This window comes from Balaenoptera ricei, chromosome 9, assembly GCF_028023285.1.
Source record: "Balaenoptera ricei isolate mBalRic1 chromosome 9, mBalRic1.hap2, whole genome shotgun sequence".
Taxonomy (NCBI): Eukaryota; Metazoa; Chordata; class Mammalia; order Artiodactyla; family Balaenopteridae; genus Balaenoptera; species Balaenoptera ricei.
In genome coordinates, this window is record NC_082647.1 from 52,231,911 (window position 1) to 52,241,511 (window position 9,601).

Sequence of the window (9,601 nt, forward strand, 5' to 3'; positions counted from 1 at the left end):
TTCATTGGTCTAAGTCCTCTTGTTTTCCCTGGCCCCCTAAATTCTGACCTCAGCTTCATCCAGAGGACGTATAGTGACCGAGGAACCTTTTCTCCATATTAAATGTCCTCATTCACTCACTTATTGTACCAGGCACTGTTCTGTAGGTCACCAACTTCAATTTGCCCACACTTTGTCAGTTCAGCCCGCCTCCATCTTCCAAAGAGAACTGTCTCTATCTATTCTAAGAGGGAGTAAGCCCTTTGCTTAGTTCTTGGTGTGTGTTTGAGCTATTTTATGAATGACTAATCAATGCTTTCCTGGCAGTCACAGACTATCCCCCTGATATGGTTCTCTTTTCATCCTGATGATTACTTCCTTGTAGACACAGAGAAGTAATTTCTGGAGTCAGAGAACTATGGACTCAAATCCTTGTGCTGCCACATAGGAGCTGTGAACATCATTACCTTATTTGTAACCTCATGAGAGTTTTGCAAAGATTAAATAAAATAAATAAAAATTATTATTATTATTATTATTGTACTATTTAAATGCTTAGTGAGGCATCTAGCACATAATAGGTGGTGAATAAATGTCAATCCATTCCACTCACTTTTTTTCTAGTTAGTAATGCATGAGGAAAAGATAGAGTGTGGTAGCATGGTAATGTTAGTTGGTTTTAAATGCTTACACTGTGCTAAATACATCATGTACCTTATCTGATCTAATCTTAGAACAACCCAACAGGGTTCCTTATCATTTTACAGATGAGGAAAGTTGAAGTCCAAAAAGATTAAAGAGATAGCTGAGGTCACAAAATTAGTAAGGTGCAGAGCTATATGTGAACCCCCAAACTAGAAAGATGTTCAAACTTCTGACCCCATTATGGCATAAGATCCACTGGGGGTCAGAATTCTTTACAGATTAAAATCAGATTGCTTATTGCATACACAATTATATTTCTTGCCTCTCCCCAAGATGAGGATTCTAGGCTTCTTCCAATTATCCTCCCACCTCCATTAGCTTAGCACCATTTGGGAAAATCTTGGGCATGAAGTAGTTGGAAGGAGGTGCTAAAGTGCATAATAAAAAACAGTTATGAACCACTTGACCATTTTGTTTGTTTGTTTTTTACTCACCATTTTGCACAGTTCTGCAGCTGTCAGTATTAAATGTTCTGAACTGACTCAGCCAAGGCCAAGCGAATGGGGGCTCTGTCTGGGCATTTAGTTTACTGCTTAGCTCACAGAGCCACCTGCCTTGATGTTACAGCTTCTCAAACACATTTTTGTCAGTTCCAAAGGCCATTAGGTTAGTATGTGCCTAACCGCAGTACATCTCTTTGTTTTGGATAGTAACCAGTGCTTTTCCAGCTGTTCATTTTTCTATCGTCCTTCTTTGTTTCCCTACAGCTTGAGCTTTTGAGCTTTTAGCATTCATCACTTTTTTTCAAGCTGTTAGACCGAATCTAGAATAATCATTCTAGCATTTCAGAGGACTTGGCTTTGTCCATTTTCAGACTTATGTTAAATCCTGAAAGAATAGCTTGCTATAGAGTACTCTTTAAAAATATATCTATATCTATTTACATCTATCATCTATCTATATCTATCTATCTCAGAATTTATTTAACATCTGAGAAAACATAGTTTTAATTACCTCCTTTTAATACATGCATCTATACATTTTTCTTATTTCATTGAATTTATTTTTTGAATATGTAAAATATGTTCATGATTCCAAAGGCAAAACTATACAAGATAGATTCAGAAAGGTCTTGCTTTCCAGCCATCTCCTCCACCCTGCTTCCTCCCTCCCTTTAGATTTAATAATTTTATGCTTTTAAACCATTTAAAAAGTGTACTATACATATAGTGAAATATTCACATCATGATCATACAGCTTGATGATTTTTCATAAACTGAATATACCCATGCACCCACTTTGTAGAATATTTCTAGCACCCCAGAAATTGCCCTTATGCCCTTTCCACTCCTATGCCACTCTTCCCTCCAGAGATGACCACTCTCCTGACTTCAGATACTAGGTTAGATTTGCCATATGTAGAACTATATATAAATAAGATAATGCAACAATATATTTATTTATGAGATCCATCCATGTTGCTGTGTGCAGTAGAAGTATTCACTTTTTCATTGCTGCTAACGTATTCTATTATATTAAAAGACACATACAAGAACGTTCAAGAAGCATTATTTGTTAAAGCTAAAAACTAGAAACCCTTTTCTCCATCAACAGCAAAATGGATAAATAAATTATGGTATACTATACATGCATCTTAGTGCACATATGTATTTCTGGTGGGTACATTCCCAAGAGTAGAATTCCTGGGTCACGTGGTACGTGTGTGTTCAGGCTTTCGTATATATTGCCAAAGAGTTTCTAAAAGTGGATGTTCCAACTTACACTTCATCCAGCAGTGTATGAGTTCTATTTGTTCTTCATCTTTGCCAACACTGATAATTTCTGTCTTAGTAATATTATCTGTTCTTGTAGGTATCCCACTGTACTTTTGTTTTTCCCTGATGACTAATCATTTGTACTAGTGTTTGGTTTATTCTTCTATTAATTTTTGCAAAAAAGGGGGAAATATACATACACACATCCCTTTATCTCACAAAGGGTAGCACTCTGTTTTTGTTTTGCACATTACTTTTTTCACTTATATTATATATCCTGGAGATCCCCATGTAATATACTATATCAAGACAGTCCTCATTTCTTTTTACTTCTGCATAGTATTCAATTGTGTGAATGTTCCTTAGTTTCTTTAATCAGTCCCTCATTGATGGACAGTTAGGTTGTTTCCAAACATTTCCTGTTATAAATATACTGAAATTAATAGGCTTGTGTTGTGCATATGTCTTTTCATATTTTTGCTGCTGTACCTTTGAGATAGGACTTAGAACTTGCTGTGTCAAAGGTAAATGCATATGTAGTTTTGTTAGATATTGCCAAATTTCCTTCCATCAGGATTATGACATTTTATACTCCCACAAGTGGTATGTTGTGGTAAGTATTCTGATATTCTACATTTTTATTTCTTTAGGATATATTTCTGTAAGTGGGATCACTGGGTGGAAAGATATGGATATTCGACATATATGGTCAAATCTTTCCAGGGTATTTGTGGTATACACTTTCTACAGCAGTTGATGAGACTGCTGTCCTAGCACACCCCAGGGAGTATTATGAATTTTAATTCGATAGAGCTTATCACATTGCTTCACGCTTAATTTGCCCAGGTACTCAACATATAGCTCTTCATTTGATTAATGTTTCATATTTTCCTCTCTTCTTTTAAAAAATGCCTACTTGCTCTTTTCCAATTTAAAAGAAAAACTGTAAAATTAAAGAAAGAGATTGTATCTGTTAAGTGCAAAAATGTCAAGTTCTTTAATTTTCCCCTTTACACTTAGGATTTATGAGATGACCTGAGCAATTAGCTAGGTACAGCTGTGTCACCAAGAGGTGGCTCAGAGATGTGGGCAGCTGGTTTCGTTTTCTTCAGCTCTCCCGTTAAAGCTTCTCCAAATAAACATGCAATCTGAAGGCAGTGTGCTCACTATGAAAACTGGAAAGGCAAATCCCCTCATCTTTCTTACAACAGATTATTACCCATAAACCCTTTTTATATAGAACTTCTAGAGCTGTCACTAACTTTGTGTATCTCAGCAGTTCTCAGGTTATAGACCCCAAACCAGTAGCATCAGAATCACCTGAGAATTTGTTAGAAATTCAGATTCTCAGGCCCCACCTTGAACCTACGATATGAGTATCTCTGCAAAAGTCTGGCAATCTGGGACTGTGTGTGTGTGTGTGTTTTAACTGGGATAAAATATGCATAATATTAAATTTACCATCTTAACCATTTTTAAGTGTACCATTCACTAGTCTTAAATACATTCACGTTGTTGTGCAACCATCACCACCATCCATTTCCAGAACTCTTTTCATCTTGCAAAACAGAAGCTCTATACTCATTAAACAACAACTTTCCATTTCACCTCCCCTTAGCCCCTGGCAACCACCATCCTACTTTCTGTCTCTGTGAATTGGACTACTCCAGGTACCTCAAATAAGTGAATCATACAGTATTTGTCTTTTTGTGACTGGCTTATTTAACTTAGCATAATTTCCTCAAGGTTTATCCATGTTGTAGTATGTGTCAGAATTTCCTTCCTTTTTAAGGCTGAATAATATTCCATTGTATGGGTGTACCACGTTTTGTTTATCCATTCATCCATCAGTGGGCACTGGGTGGCTTCCACTTAACAATCTGTGTTTTAACAAGCCCTCTAGGTGATTCTCATGAGTTTGGGAACTGCTGGTTAACAGGGAATAAAAGTGTAGTGATTAATGTCATCTTGACAGACATAGAATTCTTTTTTAGAATTTTTTAAGCTATCTTTGATATAGCAAGTTAACCTAAATGAACCATATGACTCAGGGCGAAGAAGTATAAAACCTCTTTGCTTGTGGTAATCTCACAAGGATGCAGTATGAAATGCTACAATGCCAAATGAAAAGTATTTAGTAATGTTTGAAATAAAAACTGTGTTATTATAAGCAAGAATATGTATGACGATAAAGTGTTAAATTAGGCTATCTGATCTTTGAAAGGTGGAAACTGGACAGGGATGAATATTTATCAAATTAAAAAGGGAAGATGGATAAAAGAAAAAAGTAATGACATCAAAGGGCACATGCCGTAAATAACAATAGTAAACAGAAACATTCTATTTTATGCTTACCATGGAATTTAGTGAGCTGTTCATGGAATTAACATTATCGCAATTTTGAATGAGCTGGATTCTTTTGCAGTTACCAGGGAACATCTGTGGTTATATAAACCACCATAACAAGGGTAGTCAAATCTCATGAAACAGAGCATTAACCCACAGCCTGAGGTAGTAAGTCAGTCGAGGACCCATGGTTGTGTGCAGCCTTGCATAATGGGCTAAATAAGCTTTGGGATGGGGAGATTCAACTTTCTTACAAGAATCCCAGCTAGAAGATCCTGCTGGGGGCAGAGTGTAGTACTAGACAGGCTAATGATATGATTTGACATAGGAATATTAATTCTTACTCAAAAAATGAAAATATGTATTTGATTCTAGTATATTTTTTTTGAAGGAGAAAATGATCCAAATGATCATATACCTGATACCTGGCACAGAGTAGGTATTCAGATAAAGATTATCTGAATGAATGAACAAATGAGTGAATAAACAATGAATGAATGAATTTCATGGACTTTATTGAGTACCTATAATGTGCAGGCTAAAGGAAGGCCCTAATGATCTATAAAAGTAAATAAGTTAGCAGACTCCCTGGTGAGCGAACAAATAAATGAATATCCTCTTATTTGTTTGGCATCTCTTGTTCTCACTACTAAACTAACTGTATGACCTTGGGCAAATTATTTAAAGTCCCCGGGTCTCAGTTTATTCATCTGTAAAACTGGGTATCTGTGGGTGCCATGGGATGCCAAGATAGATGATCTTTAACGCTTCTTACAGTTTTCAAATTCTGTTTCTTATGCTTTATTGGGAGGGAGGGGTGCTCTCATGTATTCATTCAGCAATGTGCGTTGAGTGAGTGTAAGGCACTGTGCTATAATTTCCCCATAATTTATTAAAATCACTCTCCTTTCTCATGACTATAAAACAGCTCTGCTAAATGTCAGGGAGAAAAATCTTCATAAATGGATCCCTATAAAACTCACACCAAAATAGCAAGCACTCTTTGGATGCTGGCACAGCCCCATGAGTTAGGTGCTCTCCTACCTTCCCAGAGTTTGCGAATTCTAAGAAGCGATAATCGGAACACCTGTGGTGAGTACTACCTCCTCCTGACGCCTTCGCAAATCATTCTTTGACAACAGCTGTGTGAGGATCTTCAGGCCTTTCCACAGATCAGCAATACTGTGCAAAAAGTTAAAAAAAAATCATTTCAGAGGCATTTGGTTATTTAAAGATTTGGATCTGTATAAACACATCCGTCCCAAGTGATAGAGAAATGGGACTTGCAGATGTTGCTTGATTTTTCTTTTTACCTAGGGATTTCATAGTATCTGTTTTTCAATTTCCAACTCAGTATTAAATGCTTGTATAACTTAAGTGTTTCATCTAATTAAGCTTGAAAAGTATTTAAACTTTAGATCAGCCCAGATAACTTGAAAATAGAAACAAGTGGGGCAATTCTGCCAGTTCAGGCTTGATCTAGAATGCGTTTCATTTCTAATGACTTAGGTGTTGGTAAAGATAGCTCTAGTGGTTTCTGGGCAAACCAACTCTAAATGCTCGAATCTTTCAGGGCTATATTTATATAAGCAAGGCTATCACATTCTATCTCTTCTTCCCATCATTTTAAAATGACTCCATTTCTTGGGACTGAAATAGGTGAGGAAAAACTCTTCGCTTAAAATTACAAACTGGTGTCAAGTCAGTAGCATGATATACCTAAACAACATTTTTTTGTAGCAGAAGAGCACCTTGACATCCACAATAAATATATTCCTGAAAAGTTGTGTTTGCCTACTTCGTTTGAACATATTGCTACTTTCCCTGTTTATGTGTTATTGCTCTGCCACTTGAAATGTAATTGAATCCGGCAATTTTTATTCGGCACGAATGTATAAAATAGATTACATATTGTTTGCTATACCTAATGATGTCTACAAACTAGACTTAGGAGAGAAAAATGAAGTGTGGTGTACATGCGTGTCTACATTGGTGATTTTCCTCAGAGAAAGGGCAACATTTGACAATTGCAGACAGATTGACTTCATGAAGTATGATAATTCCTTCTTAATGAATATGTGTTCCAAAAGACATCTTTTCTTATGGGGATAGTAAATTTATACTCTCTATCATATGAGTAATTATTTAAGACATTTAGGAATGTGTTCTAGATGTGTATTTCTAAGTACTTAAGATGTGTAGGACTGTTTTATATGTGTATTGCCTCCTGTAGAACCCAAGTAGGCAAACTGGTTCTGCCTTTCTTCCCTTTCTGAGAGGGAGGCTCTTTACAGACCCACCCCCAGGAGGCGAGAACATGCCCAAATCCTCTCTTTGCCATCCCTGCTGCCTCCATGCTAGCTTTCATGAATATCTTTGACACTATTTGTGCCTTAGCTGCCTAACGGTCTTCCTGCCTCAGGATTTGTCCAGGTCCTGTCCGTGCTCCAATCAGAGACTAGTTGTTCCAGAAATGCAAATTGCCACCATGTCACAGCCCTGCGTGAAATCCAGAGCAGTTCCCATCACCTCAGGATGTAGTTAAAATTTCTTAGCATGTCGTCACCTGGCCCTGCCTGCATCCAGACTCATTTCCGACGGCTTGGATACACCTTTTGTATCACAGTTCTCAAGGTCACTCGTGTCATTCTTTATGCTGGAGCACACTTTTCTAGCTCCTTCCCTTGACAGATGCAAATAAGTTCTTTACTTCTGACTGGAAACTTCAGTGATCTCCATGCTGAGTTAGGTGCCTTCTCTCCCTGCTACCCCAGTGCCCTATGCATGATGTTATCATAATACCACACCTATTCATTCATCTATTCTTCTGTCTCTTCCATTAAACAAGGAGCCTGTCATTCCTGTAACCTTAACCAATAAATCTCTCCCCTTATCTATTATGTCTTTAGCAATGACAACAGTGCCTTAGTCTTTTCAGTAAAACCTGATTTGAGAAACAGCTGATCTCCATCTGTAACTGAAATACAAGATAAATATTTCCTTTGGCTATGTGTCCACTTTAAAAAACAGCTGCTGACTGCTGTTTTTTCAGTAACATTGATTTTTAAGAAAGTGGTGCCTTGGATTTTGCTATAGAAGAATGAGCACTGGGGTTCAGCAGCTGGTATAATTTCCACGTTATGTTAGCTCTGTTAGAGCCCATGATGAGAATTTGATGTGAAGACAACAGTGCCTGATGTGTAGTAGTTTCTCAAGAAAGGCAGGTTGCAAGAATGAATTCATTCACTCATTTATCCATACTTTTGTCAACTTTATTTAAAAAAAAAAAAAAGCTCTATTACCAGAGGGCTTGTTATGCTAATAGCACTATATCTTGGGCATCTGTTTCAAAATAATTCTGTGCTTAGGATTTCACATTAGCGTTAATATCCTATAACATTACCTGGGCCACAATACTTAATGTAGCACGACAACTTATGCCAAAATATAATGATGAGAATGGATTCTGGAACCCCAAGCAAATATTTCAGAAAGATCTACTGTATAATTAGTTGTTTATAAAAAGTTTCCCAAGGTCTGTCTTTTCATAGATTCTCCCACAGAACAGGAGCTGTTGGAATAAAACTTACATCTATACTGTGCTATTTAATGCTTGAGTCACATGCCTATACAGGCATTGTTAAAAATATAGTTTTCTCTCCCAAACAAGTTTTACTTGTAATGTGTTCACATGAGCACTTTCTTCATTATCAGCTGGCAAGCAAAATGAAAAAGCCATTGGACCTAGGACTGCAAGCACCAGCTTTGACTTTTGAGGGTGTGTGGTTAGAAAATAGATTTTCTAGTGTGTGAATTAACTGTGCCCAAGGCTTATCTTTCTATTTTTTAAGATTTCCCTTTGGCTACACAGAGCTTAGTGCTACAATAGCTCTTATACTAGAATAGTAGTTACCAAGCAGAGCAATTTTACCCCTCAGGGTACATTTGGCAATGTCTGGAGACATTTTTGGTTGCCATAAATGGGGGAGAGTGGTGAGATAATAGCGTTAGTTTGTAGAGGCCAGAGGAGGTGCTGCACCTCCCATAATACACAGGACAGCTCCCCACACGCAGAATTCTCCAGCCTGAAATGTCAATAGTGCCAAGAAGGAAAAGCCCTATACTAGGATGAAACAAGAAAGGTGCAATTAGAAGCTGAAAAGTGAGAATTTGCGATGCTTGTGATTGACTTTTCTTTCGTGATTTCCTGCTCCTTGCAAGGGATGATCGCTACAGGTAGTTCACAACATAGGCTGTTTGCTACTCCAAGGCTAGCTGGAGAGTCTCTCTCACTCCAGTGTGCTAAGACTGTCTTGTGTAAGATAATACAGTCACAGGAGTGACGACCGTCACCTTTGTTGTATTTTATTGATTAGAAGCAAGTCACAAGTCCCACCTGCACTCAGGTGGAGGGTATTATACAAAGGTGTGGACATTTGGAGGTAGGAATCATGAAGACCACCCTGAGATACATCCACACAACATACTGTTATCTTGATGGCAGGTGTGGAGTTTTGTGCTGTGTCAACCTAGTTAAGCTGCACAAGGCTGGAAAGCAGAAGTGATGGAGTGGCCATTACTTTCTGCTGGATGTCATGGTCAGATCAATGATGGATTGATGTGAAACTGCCTGGCCAGTTCCAGCTGGTCTGGCTCCTCTTTCCAACTGCTGACGAACAGCTGCACCAGGACCATCACCAGAGGCCGATTAAAACCTGCAGAGGCAATAGCTGCACAAAGGCAGTAGCTTCCGGTCAGCTCCGCTTCTTGGCCAGGAGTCTGGGGTCTTAGACTAAATCCACCACGAGACCTTCATTTCCCCAGCTCTTCACAATTGTATTAGGTCAACTCTATGA

The 9,601-nt window shown here is 37.9% G+C and overlaps 1 protein-coding gene across 2 annotated transcripts in view; it reads right to left on the reverse strand.

The window, feature by feature from the left end:
• PALS2 (protein associated with LIN7 2, MAGUK p55 family member) overlaps positions 1 to 5,865 on the reverse strand; it is a 128,090-nt gene extending 122,225 nt beyond the window's left edge. For both annotated transcript variants that reach the window (XM_059933765.1, XM_059933766.1), the window contains exon 1: positions 5,849 to 5,865. The gene's annotated coding sequence lies outside the window, so the exon portion shown is untranslated. The remainder of the gene's footprint in view (positions 1 to 5,848) is intronic.
• Between the last annotated feature and the right edge of the window lie 3,736 nt (positions 5,866 to 9,601).